Below are 20115 nucleotides of genomic sequence, written 5' to 3'. Positions count from 1 at the left end.
TTCTGAGAGAAATGTGCCACATGACTGAACTGTCACAGGCCAAAGCCACCTGCAACTTGCCTTCCTGTCTCATTTCTCTCTTGCTGCAAACAACCTTCTCGTCCTTTCTAGCCATCTCTTCTGGAAAGTCAACACTTCCGTCTATTCTAGGATACCTGTCCTTTCCACTTGAAGGAAAACTTTGTTTTCCTGTGGAAATCACCTACATATTAAACAAAATTTTCTTCTTGCTTATAAGCTTGCTAACTTTGGTGTATCCAATAAAGGAGATGATCTCATAACTGCATTGTGCTTGTCAGCTTTTATATCACATCTCCTTTCCCTTTTCTAGTATAACTGTGGTGTGTGTGTATATGTGTGTGTGTGTTTGTGAAATCCATTGTCTCTATGGGTTCACTATCAAGTTTTTGCTTGAGAATTGCTTTTGTCTTTGCCCTTTTATTACTAGTGCTATTTTCAAGTTTATCCATTTCATAACTATTTAGTAAGCATCTGGTATTAATATCACTGCATGTTCTACGTACTGGGGATAAACTGATGAACAAGAAAGACGTGATCACTTCTCTAACAGAGACTAGTGAGGTTCATAAACAAGTAAGACATATTTACAATAGACTGTGATCATTGCTACAATGAATAAAAATTCAAGGTGCCAGGGACATCATGGTGGTCAGGAAAGGCTTCCTGGAAGAGGTGTAATATACATTGAGTATTGCTATATGGAAAGATGTGAGATAGGTATCAAAGGTGTAAAAGATGTTTCATGCAGAGGGAATCCAGGCTGTAAATTATATGAAATTCATGTGTGGCCAGTAACTGACGACTTCTATTAGATAATTCCGAAGGTGTTGTCTTTTGTTTGTTCTCCTCTGGCCACCTCCTTTATTTTGACATAGTATAATCATCTTCTTGACACTTGCTCTGTTTTGTTTCTCAACCATTCTCCTTCCTATTTAGTACATCATGACTTTCATAAATATTAACTTTCCTTCAAGGGTTTCAAGATTTTTGATATTGAGTTACAGAAAGGAGAAAGGGAAGGGGAAGGAAAAGAGGGAAGAAGAAGAGAAGGCAGCAGAGAAAAAAAGAAAAAAGAAAAAAATGAAAATCCAGCTTGGATCTGCAGTTAATGTATTGCCATACCCTGTAAAAATCACTATAAAGTGAACAACATCTACAAAATTTTGCTACTCAAGAGAGTAGTCCATGGACCAGCCACATCAGCTTCACCTGGGAGCTTGTTAGCAAAGCAGAATCTCAGTATCCACCCAAGAACTACTGAGATACAATGTGCATTTTAACAAGATCCCTGTGGGATTTGCATGCACATTGAATTTAAGAAGCGCTGCTCCAGAGTGCACAGGGCTGTGAGAGAAAACAACAGGTTTTCTCTTCAACTTATCTTGGGGCGTCAGGGAAGAATTCCCTGAAGAAATGGCCTCTGATTAGGCTACCAAGGTAGGCAGAGGATGGATAGCACAGAACCGTGTAGGCCATGTTGAGAACTTTCATTTCTTTCCTAAGAGTAACTCTAAGATGTTTAAAGGTTAGATTAGTCAGCTCAAGCAGCCATAACAAAATACCATATAGACTGAATGGCTTAAACAACTGAAATTTATTTTCTCATAGTTCTGGAGGCTGGAAGTCTGAAATCAGCTTGCGAGCATAGTTGGGTTCTGGCGAAGGCTCTCTTCTCGGCTTGTAGATGACTGCTTTCTTGCTGTGTCCTCACTTGACTGAAAGAGAGAGAAAAGACCTCTCTGCCTGATGTGTTTTCTTATAAGGGCATGAATCTCATCATGAGGGCGCCACCCTCGTGACCTGATAACCTCCCGAAGGCCCCATCTTCAAATACCATCGCATTGGGTCTTAAGGTTTCAACATATGAATTTTGGGGGACACAATTCAGTAGATAGCAAAGGTTTTAAGCAAAGGACTGTGGAATAATTAGAATTCTGTTTTTGAGTTCTTATTCTGGCTGATGTATAGAAAAGGCATTGAAGGGGTCAAGGATTTATATAGGAAACCAGTTAAAAGGCTGTTTCAGTAGTCATGGTGAAAGACACTGATAGATTAGACAAAGCTGCATTGGTAGAAATGGAGCAAAGTAAAACACTTCTAAATTTTTAAGTGCTAAATTTGATAGGCTTTGGTATTGGATTCATATGATGGTTTCGGGAGGAGGGTCAAGAATGACTGCCAAGTTTTTTGGCTTGTGCAATTGGACGGGTATGACATCAATTCTTGAGATAGGAATCATGAAATCAACAAGTTTGTGCATGGCATTTTGCTAAATGCAATGAGTAATAGCCATCATTTAGTGGGCATTTATCATGGCCAGCCTCTGTGTAGATGTTTTATGTATATTATCTTAATATACTACATAAACCTAGCCTTCTGAGATGGAAAGATCAAGTCATCGCTAAGGGTATAATGGTCTGGTAAAACGAACAGTTCGGAATGCTTTCAAAGGAGAAAAGCATAAGAGAAGGCAGTGTGAATAGGGAAGCCATAACAGAAGAAAGGGGATACATGCTGAGATCTAAAGGTTGGGTGAGATTTTGTGAAGTGAAGCTCTTGGGAGTCAGGTCTGGGGATGGAATGTAGGAGCCAGGTCCTGGAGAAATATTCATGACTCCATCAGAAAGTTCACTTAGGAAAACACTGTAGAAGAAGTTGAATAGAAAGGGAGGGGCCAGATTATAAAGAACCTTGAAAGTCTGTAATTTATATTTTATAGAGAGAAGAATTTAAATATGAAGTGAACATGACTTTACATGACAGGAAAACCTGTCTGGCAACAGAGGAGCTTGAACATGGGGAGGGTTGAGTCACAGAAGCCAACTTGTTAGCGTTTGTATTATCCAGTATATAAGTCAGAGTTCTGGATGAGTTAGGAGGGAAAACTCAGCAAGACTTCTTCATGTCATTGGATGAAAATAGGAGAATGAGCCAACGATAACTAAAATTTCAGGAATGAAATTAAGAGAACGCTAGTTTCAAACTCAGAATCCGGGAGGTCAGGAAGACGGTGTTCATAAACCTGTGACCGTTCACATAGGTGCAGTATAATACTAAGCAGATCGGTATTTTAAAATAATCTTCTACCTATTTGACCACAGAGATCATTTAAATTTCCAGAAAACCTATAGTAGACAAATGCCTGCAAGCTATGATATATGATGGATTTACATGGGGATGAAAAAGATTCTTATAAGTTGTGAGTGAAATAAAGCATGATATTCTATTGAAGAAATAGCCTAAAATCATATGAAACATTGTGTTTTTAAAATAGAATCGGCAGCATCAAAAGAAACCATTACATCCCACCCCAACTATAACTTCATTACAGATGTACCAAACAGTTGCTTATAAACAATAGTGCCTGGGGTTCAACCTTTCAGATGAATGGGGCTTTGTTCTGCCTTGGTCTAGTCATACAATCATGACACAATTTTGTTTTTAATTTGAAATGTTGTACTTTGTGGAAAGAAAATGTATGCTTTTTGTGTTTTCCAAATGCCATATTTTTTTCAAAGCATGAGAAGCACTGTTGACAGGGAATAAAATAAATAACCTTTACTAATATTTCCATTTCTCTTCCCCTGCTTTATCTCGGGGAACTTCAGCACTTCTAGAACATGCTTTGCGGAGTGACACTTAACGGTGCCCCTTGGATCATGTGTCAGGTGTTTTCAGCAGTAAACACCCTCCTGTACCATTGCCATATTGTCGTTAGTGACAATATGGGCCAATGCACGGTATTTATCAAATGATACCTAAGGTACCTTAGGATTGAGTTAAAGCACACCGAATCATCCCACGTGTGCCTGCCAAGAACACACAAGGGTAGTGTACAGATATCAATTTTTGTTCAGAATTCCCTAATTTAAGTCCCCAGTAGCCTGAAAACTTAGATGAAATAATTAGCTACACTAATTAACCACTGCAATAACAGATGTTATACAGGAAAACTGTGTGTGCCAGGGTATAAGCATGTTTTGACTTTGAATATGCACTTGGGCTCCCACCTTCTTCCTCACTGATGGAATCCTATGTAAATGTTTTGTAAGATATTAATTTCCACGGCAGACATTGAATTGTTTTTCCTTTAAAAAATGTTCATGCTTCGTCAAATGGGATAATGACTTCAGTTTCATGTACAACCTGGATTCCTTTGGAATCTGCAGAGTTTTGTGTTTTCAAAAGTATTTACAGTGCAGCCACAAGCTTTGGGCTGGCTGTCTTCAAGGGTTTTTTTCTTGAGCTACCCCTCTCTCGGCTCTGCCAATTATATGCCACTTTGTCTTGGTGCTATGATTGCTTTCTTCTGAGAGGGAAATTCCTCTTTCATCAGTATGGATGCACTGTTTTCACACACTGCAAGTGCTGTGTTGCTGTGTCAGTCATCCTATTAGGGCCAGTTTCAGGCGAGTAGGGCTGACGAACTGGCTGGGGATTGGCTGGCCGCGGCTGGGAGGGATTTGTCGGAAGGAAGGGCTGCAGCTTACAGCAACAGAGTTTAGACTGTCTTTGCTTCATCATCTGAAGGCAAAATTTTCCAGATACGGCAGACGGCTCTCAGAGTACAATAAACAGGGAACGAGAACTATTTACATGGAAATTTCTTCTTCATGATGCAGGGCAGAAGCCTCAGCCGCTTGATTGTGCCAGACGTTTCTGGGGTTACAGTAAAAGCAAAGGAGAGGCAGAGCTAAACAAGGTAGGAGAATCACCCCCCTCCCTCTTCTTCTTCTTCTGCTTCTTTTTTTTTTTTTTGAATGTTTAAAGAGTTTGCTGCAGTATGCTGCATTCCATGTGTGTTGCTTTGGGAAGCCAAGGAAACTGGATTCCACTAATTCAAATGTAATACTTGCAGGGGACCCTGGAGTTTTACGTAACATTTTGATTTGAGAAAAAGAAATGGCAAAGCTTGAATCTATGCCGCCTGTGTGGGGGTGCGGCATAAAATGAGTTTATATTCAAAGAATAGATCCGTTTATTATTCAACAAACATATTTGAATTCTTGGGAGCATTCTTATTTTTTTGTTGTTATAGAAAATTTTCATACAGCCATAGTCAGCTCCTGAATAAATAAAGTTTACGTTGATCCTGTTTTTTTGCAAACAGACTTGTAATTAAGAAAAAGAAGCTTAGTGGTAAATAATCATCGATTGAATGTTTAGCCCAAAATATGTCTGTTTATTAGAAATTAGGGACCTGCCTAGCTCTAGATTGCTATGGCTTTGAGTTTCAAAAGCACATTTTTAACAAGCTAGCAAGAAGTAGCTTCCTGACAAGTTTTCGATACTGTAGTTCAATGTTTACATTTCTTTTCCTGGCATGTCGGAGCCTTTGTTTCCAGCTTAAAAGTGGAACCATTATATTCAAAAGTAAAGCTGGGCTAATAATGCTTACTGCAATTATCTGATCTTTATGCATTTTTAATGAGAACACACAGCCCGCAGAATAATTTAATGAGGGCAGGCTAGCTTTTAAAGCTGTGTTTTCACTATGTCGAACCATATCAACTTTCTTGCCGAGAAGCAGCACTGAGAAATGATGGAGAAGATTTATTTATAACACACTTGGCCAAGAGGAGGAAAGGATATATTTGTTAAAGAATTCTTTCTGCCCTTTTCCGTTTTAAATTTCTGCTAGGCATGAGGAAACTGTGCTTTTTTGTTAGGCCTCGGAACCATGTGTTTACAATAAATGTGTAACATTTTTAGAATAGTTAGCAAGCATTGAAGCGAAGAAAAAAATCTGACTTGCCTAACCACCTTCACCGTGAGTGTTTTTCAAGAAACATTACTATCCTTTTAAAAGACAAAGGTTACGAGGGAAGATATTTGTTAATTGAGTAATATGTGCATTTGGAGGATAATAAAGTGACAAAGAAAGAGGAAATTCTTATAATCTTTAAATAAGATGTTTCTTCAGCTCTCCTGCCTGTTTTGTGAGGAGCAGGAGAAGTATTCATTTAAATAAGGGCAATGCCACGTAGATTCTTCTAGACCCACTGTTTTTACTTTCAAGGAGACGTGCAGGACACTAGCCCAGAACTTCTGACGTCATCTCCCAACTATTTCTGCTGTGTGTTCTTTTATTCAGGCTCGTGGAGAGGACTGTTGCTTTATGTCCTGGCCAGGAACATTCTAACTCTCACTTGGAAGGTCTTGAGTTATGTCTTCATATGTTAGCCTGTCCTTTCTAAACCCTGAACTGATCTCCCGCATAAATAGGACATCTCCTACCTTCCTTGCATGGGGCGGGTCAGAGCAGGTTCTCTGCAGGGTTTTGGCTGCACTGGCAAAAAGCAACCAGGGAGCAGAGCGCGGCCCGACTTCTCCTTGGTGCAGCCCAGCACTGCCACCTGGGTGGACAGTCCCTGTGGCCTCGTTCCCAGTTCCCCTGAGCCACCATTGAGGACCCCGGTTATGCCACCAAGCTCACGGCTGGTTGTGATGGTGGGAACAGCTGCTTTTAGATAAAGAGCAGCATGTCCTGGAAGGAAGGCCAGTGCAATACTGCAGGCTGTTAGTCCCATGTCACAGGTAGCAACCTGGGCCCTAAACATCAGGAGAAGGTTCATTTTTAATAAGGAGCCTTTTAAGAAAGAATTTCTATTAGAACAGAGGAGAGTTTTCAGGAGTTCCCGGTTCTAGTTTGCAAACTGTTTGTGTAGCCTAGAGCAAGTGCCCGCCTCATTTTTTTGTTTTTTTGTCTCTTAATAGAATTGAATAATACTTGCTACATTTTCCCTCATAATTCTAATGTTTTGAAAGGCCTTGACTTTGTACCAAAAAAAAAAAAAAAAAAAAAAAAGAGAAATAAAAAGTTGTTTGTCTCTTGGCACAATGAGCTATTTAAAGTACAAAAGGATAAAACCTCATATTAATGAGCCTGTTGGCAAACACCTTAGAATATTAAGACATACAGTCATATATACAAAACCCTTCATCTACTCTGTGCTCATGTAAATTTTCTAGGGCTATTTATCCTTAGACCAACAAAAAAAATTTCCAGGGAAATCAGAGCTTTGCTGCTTGCATTTCTCCATCGATCTAGTGTAACATTCTAGAAGCTGTGCAAAGCAGACTGTTTCAGACACAGGCCTTGTCGTTCCCCAAAGCATTTAGTTATTTTGCTTTGACTCCTGCATTAAATTTGTGAGAGTAGAGTAAAGAGAGAAAATAAGATGAAAGGAGAAAAATATGCTTGCAAAATATACTGGTTATGTAGCTTTACTGGTTAACAGCCTGCCTTCTCTCTGCTAGTTGTTGTAATTTGCTGTTGCTATGGTGAAAACAAATCAATATCACATGGCTACCAGCCAGTCCCGCGCTCTGGGAGCGCCACAGAAATTCAAGATCTGGTACTCAAGATTCCAAGCAAGAACTGGGAGGAGAGGATTTGGATACTGAGCTTACGAGAATTCTTTATGGTAGTCTGCCTAGGCTCAATCTGGCATGCTTTTCCTCTTCCTTTCTTCCTGCCCTTTCCTACTGATAACCAGAGAAGATAGGAAGGAAGGCATATTGATTTGTTTACATTTTCCAAAATGACAAAACATGTTATCAACATAGAAGTAGGTTGGTAACATTGCAAGGGGTAAGGGATTCTGGTTAATGAAAAGGTTGGTGTACTGCAGGGAAGGTTGGTTGTGGAAAACATAGTTTGGAGGCCTTTACTATCTCCAGGTACAACTACACCTGGGAGCTGGCAGGGTCAGAAACAGTTACAGCTGTCCTGTCAGGCAGAGAAATCAGGCAACTCTAAGGAGCAGGTGGGCAGTGGAGGCCAGGGGCATTATGGAAAGTAGGGAGGTATGAGCCTTTAGTCGGCTTGTAGCGAAGTCAAGGGAAAGCTATAGGTCCAAGGTCAGGCCAGGAGAGCATGAAACCCCAGGGGCAGAGCAGAACAGGTGAGAGACACTTAGCTCTTTTCATAAAATCTGCCCGAGGGCCCAGCAAGGAAAGTGAGGAAGTGCCTGCAAAGGGAGGTAAAGGTGTCATGTGCCCCACCAGGCATCCTTCCCAGAATGGTTGACTGAACCTGATGGGCACAGATGCCCACTTCTGTGTGGAGCAAAGAACTTGATGTTTCATATTTTGGTTTCTCTTTGAAGAATGAAGCAGGAAGACTTAGCTGGGCTTTGTAAATTAGTTACAGCACTGTTGTGTTTTGTGTTTTTCTTCTGCCTTTTACTCAGCTCCATTGGTTTTTGTTGTTTAATGTTCGTTGCTGCTGAGGTAATATTCATAGTATGGAGTCAAAGGTGGCGTCGTGGTGGTGTCGTGGCTGAATCCCCATCAGGGCTGTGCCTCCAACTGCTCAGCATTGTTTAGCGGAGGTTACTCCCCCCTCTGTTGCTGAGAGTAAAAAGAGGTGTGAAAGGTAAGTCCCCAGGGCTTCTTTGGTGAACTGAGCCACAGAGCCAACGGACAGGTTTTCAGCTATCCTGCTCTCCTCAATATGACAGAAATGTTTGGTAATAAAAGTGGGTCCACCAATTTACCTTAGTGCTCTGACAAAGAATGCATTGTCTAGGAGATCCTGGGTTGGTATATTCTGTCAATCAGTCAACAAGTGTTTATTAAACACCTCTTGGATTGTCTGGCTTTTGCTATTTGGTTAGAATAAGTCAATTACCCAATACCTGGCTTTGTGTGTGTGCAAAATAAAGGACAGAAAGAAATAATGAGAAATTGTAAGTTTCAAAGCCTCTAATAATAACTTTATTGACTAATGGTCATTTAACATTGACAACTATCAAACACTAATTGTAGGTTTGAGGCAGTTTTGCTGTTTGGGGGAGAAAAAAAGAAGGAATTTTGAGCTTTAAATATCTATGTGTACTTTCTTCGTCTCTATTATATTTCTCAGCATAAATGCTATTTAAATAACATAAAGATGTAAGATGAGCAATAGACATATGAGAATGCTACCAAAACCAAATAAAACAAAACAAAATATAAGGTTGCTGAGAGCAATCACCCAGTCTCAGCAAGCTGAGATTCAGCCCCGAAATTACTGGGGAATGTGGGCACATCATCTAAAGAGCCTTAACCATCAGTCAACAAAAGGAATTCCTAGACCCTCCCTCACACTTCTGAGCCTGGGAAGACCCTGATGCAATTATCTCACCCTCCCTATCCCACCAAGGAAAGCTAACTCTCAATCCTAGAGAATTAAACTTTCCCCCTTTTTTTCTTAAAAGCAGTTACTTTCAAAATCTATTTCCCTCTTTTAACACAAATTTTGGTTTTGTTTTGCATTGTTACCCTACCATCAAAATCAGTGTGTATTCTCTGCCTATAGACAAGCTGCAAGGTAAGGGACCCAGTTTGGGGAGAGGAGACTGAGGATGTAACTTCTTTTCAGCTCTGGGTCTTGTCAGGCAGATAGGCAGGTTATAAGGTCTGTGAGCATCTATGACAAGCTGATTGCTGTAGAAGAGCTTTGTGGGTGGTAAGCCACTTCAGAGGACCCAGGGAGGGGCAGGAAACAAGGAAAACACTGCAGGTCCCTGGTCGTAAGCAGTTTGCAATACACAATCGCTGGGGAACAAGATACTTACAAACAAGATAAGAATAGGTCAGCACACAAATGTCTTCGGAAGGATAATTAACATATGTATAGTTCCTTACTCTTTACAAAGGGCTTTCACAGACATTATCTCAATTAACAGTTCAAATAAAGGGTTAAAAATCAGGAGCCTAAAATTAGAGCACTCTCACCAATTTGCGCTAGGTAAAGCTCCACGGGGACATGAGTTATAAAGGGGATCTTAAAAACTTTTATTCATTTTTTTTTTCGGTGGTTAATTAATTTTAAACTTGAAGAACAGGAAAAACTTACAAGTGTCCCTGGTACATTTTGCATGTCATTATTTCCTGTCCCCAAATGCTTTCTTGGACAACAAGTCCATTTATAACTAGTACTGTAGGCAGCCTAGCTGCCGAGGCAGAGCAAGAGAGTTGATTGGTTTTGCTTTCTCAGCTCTGACTGCTCAGAAGGCATTAGAGGACAAAAACCTATAGTGCTTCAAACCCCAACCCATCCACACAGTAGCAAGGTGAGAGTTTGGCTGTTCATGGCAGGGAGGTGCTTCTAGAACATAAAATTCACGAATAATTGCAAATGGCCTGCAGGTTGGGGGGGGGGGGAACAAAGTTAACCATGACACCAAAATCCGAAGTATTTCATTTGCTCATGAGAGTGTCTCATTCCGGTCTCTTAAGCCTGCTAAAGGGGTGGGGGAGGGGAGAAATTAATATTTTAGTGGTGTGTTGTAAACTAGGTGCTTCACATACATATCTCATATTAATGTGACCCTTACAAGAACCTCATGAAGTTAATATTATCCCACAAAGTTAATGTTAGCCAATAGAAAAGAATTCTGAAGGGTTTGTAACGCACCCATGATCCCACTGCTAATTCTTGCCAAAACCAGCTTATACACTGAGGCCCCGTCATACTTCCACATTCTACAGGTAGGTGACACTATTTTCACCTGAGCAAATGAAGTTGAGAAAATAAAAATAATTCATTTGCAGGAAGAAATAAAAGCTCAAGGAGGACGTAGGAGGTCAGTTGTTTCAGAAATCTCAGATGCACTTTATATACGTAGTTTACATTGTAATACATCAATCCTGGGTGTAATAATAATAGTAATGTCTTATATCATATATCATTTTTATACGTGTCGTCTCTTTTAATGGTCACAAAAATCCCCTTTTTGTCCCCATTTGATAAATTAGATAGAAACTGAATTTTAGTGAGGTTAAACAATGTGTTAAAAATCTCACTAGCCAAAAAGAGGAAAAGCTAGTTCTCAAAACTATGGAAATCCATGCATATGATATTTAATGAAACAAAACCATCTTTAAATGAAATTACACTGCAGTCTGACTTGGAGTTTTCTTGTAATGGATGTTGCATAGTGAAGTAGAGTCCAATCCAAGCAATTTTGGGAAGACAGTAATGTTTTTAATTAAGATATTGAATTATTTAAAAAAAATCTATAAATTTCTGGCATCCTAGATGCAAGTTTCAATTAATCAACTAAAAAGTATTGGTGAAGCATATATTATATCAGTGATTTACTACTTGTAATTTTAAGTGCCCTGAGAGTTCAGGAAGGTAGAACTCCATTTGGGCTGGAGCAGCAGATAAGACTTCATGGGGAAAGAGATACTTCCTCCACATCTGGATGCGTATGTTTTGTCTAGATCAGTGTTTCTAAAATGGGATGTCTACACTTCAAGCCTAGGGCAACATCAACCTCTAGGTGAGGAAAAGAAATAGTTGAACTTATATATTATTTATCTCATCCTTTTAAAATGTCAATTTTCACGTGCTTGATAACATATGTAACATCTTTGTATTGTTACACAAGTATAACATTTATAAATAAGTAACTAGGCTTATAATGGTTGTCCCTGCTCAAAAGTAATTTTTCTGATAGGGGTATGTGATCAAAGAAGTTTTGAGAGTACAGTGGTCAAAATTAGAGAAATGAAGGTGATCTCAAGAAGAAGGAACAGCATGATGTGATGTGGTAGCCAGTGTGAATCGACTTTGGAGAATCGGGATTAAATATTGGGGTGCAGTGGGAAGTAAGGATAGATCGAGTTGGGGAAGTGAGAATATGGGAGACCTGAGGAGCCATGTGGAGGGGTTTAAATTTGTTACCTACATCACATCTAATGCTGTATAAGGATTCAGTTAAGACTTGTAAGGTAAGGTGAGAAGTTAGAACATTTGTAACAAGTGGTGCCGCTGGCCAGAAAACTTTTGAAATACTCCACGCATGATGTGGCAAGGACTTGGATTAGAATGGCAGTGTGAGGAGGGAGGAAAAAAGGCAAATCCGAAAAGTGTCTTGAAGAAAAAATAGTAGAAGCTAGTGAGAGCTTAGATGAATCAAAATGACATTGGGGTTTCTAGCAGGAGAAATATTGATGGGATCCAAACAGAAAGTGAGGATAGATGGAAAAGGGGACCAGTCAGTGGGAATGGGGTCAAGAGAGGGGGAGGGAGATGATGAGTCATCCTAGTGGAGTATCCCATAGGCACTTGGCAGTGTGGGAATGGAGAGCAGCCTAAGACACCAGGCTGTAAAGGGAAACTGAGACGTGCCTGTGTTGAAGCCATGGGTGCTCACTACCTCCCATGAGAAGACAGCGTACATGCAGGCAGGCAGATGACTCAGGATGCGCCTTGGGGAAGACTGCTGGGATGGAGGAGAGAATAAGAGCTAGTGCGCAAAGAATCAGGAAAGCAAGTACACACACACGAGCAAAGTTGTCAACCAAACAGTGAGCAACCGAGATGGTCGAGCATCGTCCCACCATCTCGGTGGTTGTGGGGAGTGATGGCACAGCCTCCTCACTGCCTTATCCTACTGCACGGACTTTTACTTCTCAGACACGAGTGCGCAGGCTGTGGTCCTCCTGAACGCAAATACTGGTTCATCAAATGTTGTTTAGAGCCACAGAATATGAGATGGATAAGGAGAAATTCGTAGCTGTGTCTTTTATATCTAGTTCACTTTTGAAAGAAGTCAATCTTCACCAATAGGCAAAAGAAAGCGTTTAAAACCAACAGTCATCAAGGCTTCTGCATCTGTATCTCAGAATGCACGTTTTGGATGTGTGATTGGTTAGGTTAGGACAGTCATTCCAGAGAGATTGCATGTATCGCTGGAGGCTGGTCACCCTATTCTCAGACCCGGCCATCAGGACTACTCTGAAGAAAATGAGAGAGTACTCAAGGTGTGCAAATGGTTGCCGCCCTCATACCAGTTACCTACAGTGACCAAACCAGAGCAGCACTTCCTAAACTTTCCTGTGCTTAGCAAATCACTGGGGATCTGATGAAAAATGTAGGTCCCGATTCAATAGATGTGGTGGAGGGGCTTCAGATTCTGCGTTGCTAATAAGCTCCAAGATGATGAGACGCTGCTCCTTCGCGAGGCTCTAGAACACAATGGTGGCTTTGCTTGCATCAATGGAGTTGGCAGCAGCCCAGTGGTTCTGAGATGGGTTAGGGCGGGGGGCCACGACCTACCTCCTCAACGCAGTTGGCATTCTCAAGTTGCTCAGGCTCAGAGTGGAGCTGAGCTTGAGCTGATTTACCCCACGAGACTGGCACCAAAGTTTCTGGGGTCAAGGGCACGAAGGCAGGGACTTCAGCAGTTTCAAACACTTCTGTGGACATCTCTCCGTGCCCCCGATGGCTGTCTTCTCTGTGGGTGCATTTCTTACCAATTCCTCAAGAGATTGGTTCACCACCTCCAGGGAAGGCTAGTGTGTTGTTTCCATGCCTGTTCCAGAGAGATTTGTTCCCCTATAAAATACATGTGTTCAAAATCAGCTTTAGATTGTTTTCTCTAGACAGTGGTCAGAACTGGAGTCCGTGAGTCTGATGAGCCTACTTCAGCCCACACCCTCAATGGATTCAGGGAACTCTGAAAAACTCATTGTTTCCCTTAAGATGTAGGTAATGCCATCCTCTCCTCATTCTCTCCAAAGAACATGAAGAGTATAGATGAAGTGTTATATGCAATTAAAATTGCATTTGTATAAAAATGTTAATTTTAAAGTCTTGCAATATGAATGAAGAAATCATTAGAAATGATAGCTGTCTAGTGATAGCTTTAGAGAAACGTCCAGGCCTGACGGTGGATGGTTTTAGATCTTGTTATAAGTCTTACATTTTGTTTTGTGTCCACCTGCCTTCCCTCTTCTCGAGTGCTTCATTTTTCTCTATGTCCCACATGTGGCCCCCACTTTCCTAGAGCCAGGAGTCCAGCTAAACCGATTTGCAGGAAGTCTTCCCTGCCCAGATGCCCATTTAGTCCAAACAAAGATGGCTGGTATTTTTATGCATTCTTAATTTACCAATAACCTTTTAGGAATGAAAGGGAACAAGTGTTTATTGGGTTATTGAGTGTCTACTAGATGCCAAGCCCTCTGCTGAGAGCTTTATATACGTCAACTCTGTTAGACCTTTATAACAAAGAAAATAAAGTCCAGGTAGGCCGCGGTACTTGCCAAGGTAACACATGAACAAGTGACAGAACAAGGGGTAAAACCCCAGTAGGGGGTCTCCAGGCTCCCAGACCTTTTCTAATGGTCCTTATTTGGGGGTTGCAACCAAAAAGTCTTCGCTTTAGAAAACCTTCTCTTGCATTTGCACATACTGTTGGCAGAATTCACTAAATAGTTAAATAGAGCACAAATAAGCAATTACTGGCATACAGTGCGGGCATGAGCTCAGTTTTAGTTAGGAGTTCCTTCTCTCAAAGGGATTTGGTAAATCCCCAGGGATGGCTATAGCATCGTTGCCACTGTGTTTAGCTGGCCTTTTCCTTACTTTTGAATTTCTGTGTGTGTGTGTGTGTGTGTGTGTGTGTGTGTGTGTGTGTGTGCACGGGCGTGCTGAAAGAAGCTTAGACCTTGGTATCCAAAGTATCTTATAGATACCTTAAATAGATGACACATGCAAAAGCTCATTATCAACTCTAGAAAAGTGAGATGTTTTGTGCTGTTGTGGCTTTGCTACCTTCTCTGAGAATTCTTAGAAATCCTTTTATTTTTCTCCACCTACTTCCCTCTTTAGGTACAGGGCCGTTTTCTTTTATGCACATCACCCTTTCTCTCCCAAGGGCATGTGGTTGTTCTCTGGAGCTGCACCTACTGATGCTCCTCTCCCTGCAGTCTCAGCCTCTCTCTCTCTCTCTCTCTCTCTCTCTCTCTCTCTCTCTCTCTCTCTCTCTCTCTCTCCCTCCCTCCCTCCCTCCCTCCCTCCCTCCCTCCCCCTCCTCCTCTCCCTCCCTCCTCCTCTCCCTCCCTCTCCTGCTCTTCCTCTCCTCTCCTCACTCTCTCTTCTCGTCTCTTCTTTTTCTCTTGCTCCGCTGGCTCCTGAACTAACCCAGGGTCTCTTTTTCCTGGTTCTGCCTTCTCTGCCAAGGCTGTACCTGGCATCCCTACTAAATGGCACACATAGATGCCTGGTGTTTCTGGGGTTCTCTTCACACCTGCCTCTTAGCTGATAGAAAGGATTATTTATTTACCCCCTTAGGAAGCCCATCATTTGAACCCTAAAGTATCAGCTTCCTGGCAGCCACCACAAAGACCATCCCCTCAGGAAACAAAACAAACCCTATCTCTAGAGTTTCCCTGTTTCTTTTCTTTAAAGTTCCCTTTGCAACTAGGCTGCAATTACTAGGCAGGATCAAAGGGACTAGCTGCCTCTGGGGCTGTTGGGACCTGCAGAGAGTTTAGGTCTTTTTAACTCTTTCCTTCCCATGATCTGCTACTCCAATTGCCTCTTTGTTCTTCTGGGTGCTCAGGTATCAGTATGAGGGTGAACTGTGTGTGAGGAGACACATCAGAGCCAGCAGAGGAACTTTTCACACCACACAAGACTGTGATACCCCTCCTCTTTCAGATCCACCCAACTGACAAAAACCACAAACATAACATGAAAATCCCGAGTTGGAAGGCGTGGAAGGGCTGGTCTAGCACAATTCACGTCTACCCCTACCACAGTCCAGACAGGCAGTTTCTGTGTTGACTGGACAGTCACTACCCCAAAACACTTACAATCATAACATTTCATTATAAAATTCTTCCTTGTGCTGAAATGAAAAGTGACGACTCCCCATGACCTTCACACCTCGGCACTTGTTCAAGCCTTTGAAGTGACCTAAGCAAGTCAAACGCCTCTCCAGCAGGCGAGCCCCTCACCTGTCTAAGATAACAATCAAGCCTCCTCTTGTAGGAGCCTTTGGCGCCTTCCTTATTCGGGGGATATATTACTTTATTGTGCAAAATAAGACACTGAGGTTTTCTGGCCTTTTTGTAACATTGTTGAACTCTATCGCTCTTATACAGGAACCTTGAAATGTTAGAGAAAGTGGTGGGACTCTCCATTTTCCCTCAGCTCTGTTTAGGCCTGAGCGCAGTGTGATGGATGGAGATGAGGTGGGGATGGACAGACATCTTCCCCAACTGTATAAAATTGTCTTCAGTCCCAAAAGTAGGCTATAGGCAACTCTGGACATACTTGGCAAGATACTGGCCATGGACTTGCAGAACTACCATAGGATGATTGATAGATAGAGAGATACACACATATAGATAGCTATAAATATACATTTATATATATACACACATACATATGTATATATATATATATATATATATATATATATATATAGAGAGAGAGAGAGAGAGAGAGAGAGAGAGAGAGAGAGATGTAGAAAGATACTTAGATTTAGGTTAATACATATAGATTCGTATCAGTATAAATTGATATTTATATAGAAAGAGATAGGTAGATAGAAATTTAGATTAATATATATACACAGATAACTTCAGATATTGATTAGTATATACAGATATAGATAGATACATAGATAGATAGATAGATGAGAGAGAGATAATCTTCACACAATTTGAATACCACACTAAGACAGTTTTTAGAGGTAAATTAGATAGTTTTGGTTTTCTTTTGTTTTCGTTTTGGTTTTTGGCTCAACAAAATAGTGATAATGGAGCAGTAGCTCTGAGTCCCCCTGAGTTTCTCTGTGGCTCTCAGTACAGTCCTCCGCAGCTTAGAAACACTGCCATCAGTAGATGCCAAGGTCACCAAAGGAACTAATTAATCCCAGCTCCAGTCAACAGCAGGCTGCATTAACCTGCTCTCCTTCCTCAGAGAGGGAGAAACCAGGAAGGATTTTCTCCCTCTTACTCAGGGACACCCGAGCAAACAAAGGAAAGGCACACTCGGCACCGAGGGGCTTGGTAAACCATTTCCCCACTAGCTGGTCAGGTGTGCATCTCGAGAAAGCTGGAGAAGGCCTGTTCTAAAGCTTTCAAATTGAGTTGAGACAAGCCCTGCAGTTTTTCTTAGGAAAATTCCCAGGTTGATATTTAACCTAAAGATCCCCATGCCTCGACTCTATCACAAACTCTGCCTTTTTTTCTTTACTACTAGTTTTACTAATGTCCTATAAAACCAGCCAGCATTCTTTGACATGCTGAAAATTTGCCTTTCTACTTAAAGTTACACATTTTCTAGCTGACCACTAGGAAGAATTAATTTTTCCCCCTTTATTGGGTAAAGTTTATGTTGTATAACCCAGAACACACATAATAAATAATTGATCAGAAAAAGGAATTGCAAGGAGTGATTATTTTTGGAAACATTGATGGCCAGTAACCCAAGAAGTGAATTTGGAGAGTGCTGCCGTCTAAAACATTTTGGGTACCCGAGTTAAAGTTAGTTGCTTAGCCAGATACAAGTTGCGTCTTGAGTTAGTTGTTCTGAGGCTGTGAATTCTTATCTGATATTCTGATCTCTCCCTTCCAGCTTGATAATTAGTGCAGAAAGTCATGGAAAAGCCCCGACAAGGCCTGTGTGCTTTGTCAGGTCAAAAGTACAACGACGGAGCCCTTCTCTCTCTTAGAGCTATCAGTGCCAGTGTGTTTGCATTTTAGTCCATGGCCCTCTGTGCGTCCCCCCCTGGGCCCCCTGAAGCTGCTAAAGCAGGACGGATATCGGCATGGGAGTTAGTTTCCCGTTACAGTTTGGCAGAACCCAGCAAATCCTGGAGTTAGGTTTGTGACACTCTCCATCTTGCTCACTGCTTAAAAACAGAAAAAAGAAATCAAAACCATATGTTCAATACAATATCAGGCTTCTAGTGAACACGATGCGATTAAATAATAACCATCGACTGATCCACGTATTTGAAGGCCTCAGCAGGTAGAGAAGCCGAGGCTGCAGCAGGTAGAGAAGGTGATTCTGTTTGCTTCCTTTCTCAAAATGGCATGTTGCTGGACTCCTTCCAGCTCCTAATGGGGAAAGCAGAACGAGATTGCATTTACTGACTTAGTTCCCTTCTTCACATCTTCCTCCTTCCCCACACATTTTCAGGATTGGAAATTAGAAACACTTTTCTCCTACACACAAAATTACGCCCTCACACACACTTTTTTTTGCCCCTGCTTTGAAATGGCAATTGCTGCCAGAAAAGGCTTCTCGAAGAACACATGCTTTCCTGGCCAGAACAGTCAAAGGGTTAATTTAAAATGTAGCCAGCTAGTTAGACATAGTAGCTAGTTAGGGAGAGGGGTCACCCTCTGGGGAAAGAAAGGTATGACTGAAATGGACCCCGAGGGGGCTCCCGGGGTCCTGATAATTGGTTATTTCTCAGTCTGGGTGGGGGATACACAGATGAGTTCACTTTGTAAAAATCCAGTGAGCTGACACTTAGGATATGGAGTCCTTTCTGTCTTTAATAAAGTTTTAAAAGTGTAGCCAGCTGCCTAGCACTGTCTGTTATAAGATAAAAGGAAAGTTAGTTGAAAGTTTCTCCCATATCCTTCTTCTAGTCCCATTCATGCCTCCCCCCTCCTTATCTGTTTCTCTCCTAAATAACCTCTAGACTCCAGCAGTGGGCTTCACCCCCCCCCCAATAATGAGAACCATGAATCACTGTAACATCCTACTCCTGGACCAATGGGAAGTTAATGCTTCAAATTCAAATTGGAGAAGAAAGGAAATCATCATGGTTAAATAATGATGATAATGATAATTATGGTAATCATAACAACAACAGTAATAATATTATCACTTTGTCGTTCAAAACATCTCCTTTACTTTCCATGTTTTTATGGTTTACAACCACCTGAAACTTTTGCTTAAACGGTTTTGGGTTTTTTGTTGTTATTATTTGTTTTTTAATTCTATGTGGCAATCAAGACTAGTGGAAGGAAGGAACAATCTGGGAACCACAGATGACAATGCCCTTTACCCTTTCTTGCAGTGTAACCCTAGATTCTGTTTAAGTCAAGGGAGTGCAGGTCTCAAAAAATAAATAAGGGTGCCTAAGGATGATAATAAGCCACAGCTTGCAGGTCATCAATACAGATTTGAACCCCGGGCTCCCCGACTTAGAATGAACAAAAGTTACCAAATCACTTGGCACTTTGATCTTCTGGTTGGCACAAATCAAGATGGTCATGCCATGTCTCGGCATTTTTATGAAGATGTGGTGAAACAATGCACCGGAAGTGCCCCACCTACAGTGAAAGAACCCAGGTCAATGGGAAGGTACTGATCGTTGTGAATTTAATCTTTACCTGCTCTGCCAGGGCAAATGTGTTCCACTTAGTAAAGGTTTCTTGGCAACAGCAAGTTTTCAGAAAAAAAAACGAACGTCCTCATGGAATGGTAGGTGTAGACTTCTGTAGATTGTAGAGCTAGATGTATATTTGGGATTTGTCCATAGCAGAGTGGTATTTGAAATCGTAAAGGAGTTGAGATAGCTAAAGAAGCAAGTGTGATCTAGAAAATGGTGCATGTCACAGCCCTGGGGAATGCTTAGAAATCCAAGGTGAAGAGCATTTCAGAGAGGGCAAGTGTTCCTGGGGCAGGTGTGTGGGCCTCAGGGCATCTCCCAACGCCTTTGAATCTATGTGTGAGACGGGAGGGATCATGCTATTTACTACGTCCTAGAAATAATGCTGATCAGTGATATAATATAGACACGTCTTAGGGTTTCCTAAAACCAGGTAATAATAGGAAATAAAGCCAGATCCTAAAGAAAGTTCAGTAAAGATGAAAACTGAGCCTGGACGTTAAGAAGGCACCCCTGACCTGTAGGGGACACTTGTGGAGAGAGGTGACTGGGAGCTGTGTGACAGGGAACCTAGAGAATGGAAAGTGAAAACATTTAGGGAGTACGGAATATTTAGAGCAATCAAAGGAGAGATGGAGTTGAGTGGAGAGGAAGCAGGGTTAAGATAAGACTGTGTAAGTTTGAGGGAAGGTGGGCTGGGCTGGCACATGGCACCTGGTGCAGCTTTAAGGCTGAGGAGGTACCCGGGGTAGGTGGCTGAGAGCGCCAAGGAGAAATGAGTTTTGAAAATGTATAGGAACATATCTGATTCTCCTGTAACAGGAAAGGTGAAAAACATTAGATAAATTTGAAGGAAGGTGGAAGCTGAGGTTCAAGTGCTTCTTCGGGGAGAGCCCCAGAGGCCTTTGCCTTGAAACAAATCCTGCTCTATTCAAAATAACTGTAAGAGGGA

General features: G+C 41.5%; 1 protein-coding gene across 8 annotated transcripts in view; it reads left to right on the top strand.

Annotated features, from left to right (window-relative positions):
* Positions 1 to 4484: 4484 nt before the first annotated feature.
* Positions 4485 to 20115, top strand: part of MBNL2 (muscleblind like splicing regulator 2) — a 152612-nt gene continuing 136981 nt past the window's right edge. For 2 of the 8 annotated variants that reach the window (XM_088792830.1, XM_088792832.1), the window contains exon 1: positions 4498 to 4723. The gene's annotated coding sequence lies outside the window, so the exon portion shown is untranslated. Of the gene's footprint in view, positions 4724 to 20115 lie in introns of all 8 variants that reach the window. The other 6 variants (XM_088792835.1, XM_088792836.1, XM_088792838.1 and 3 more) reach the window with 5 other exon arrangements.

Source organism: Rhinolophus sinicus, chromosome 16 (genome assembly GCF_057876585.1).
Source record: "Rhinolophus sinicus isolate RSI-liver-muscle chromosome 16, RSI-T2T, whole genome shotgun sequence".
NCBI lineage: Eukaryota > Metazoa > Chordata > Mammalia > Chiroptera > Rhinolophidae > Rhinolophus > Rhinolophus sinicus.
This window is presented reverse-complemented; position numbering and strand designations above follow the sequence as displayed.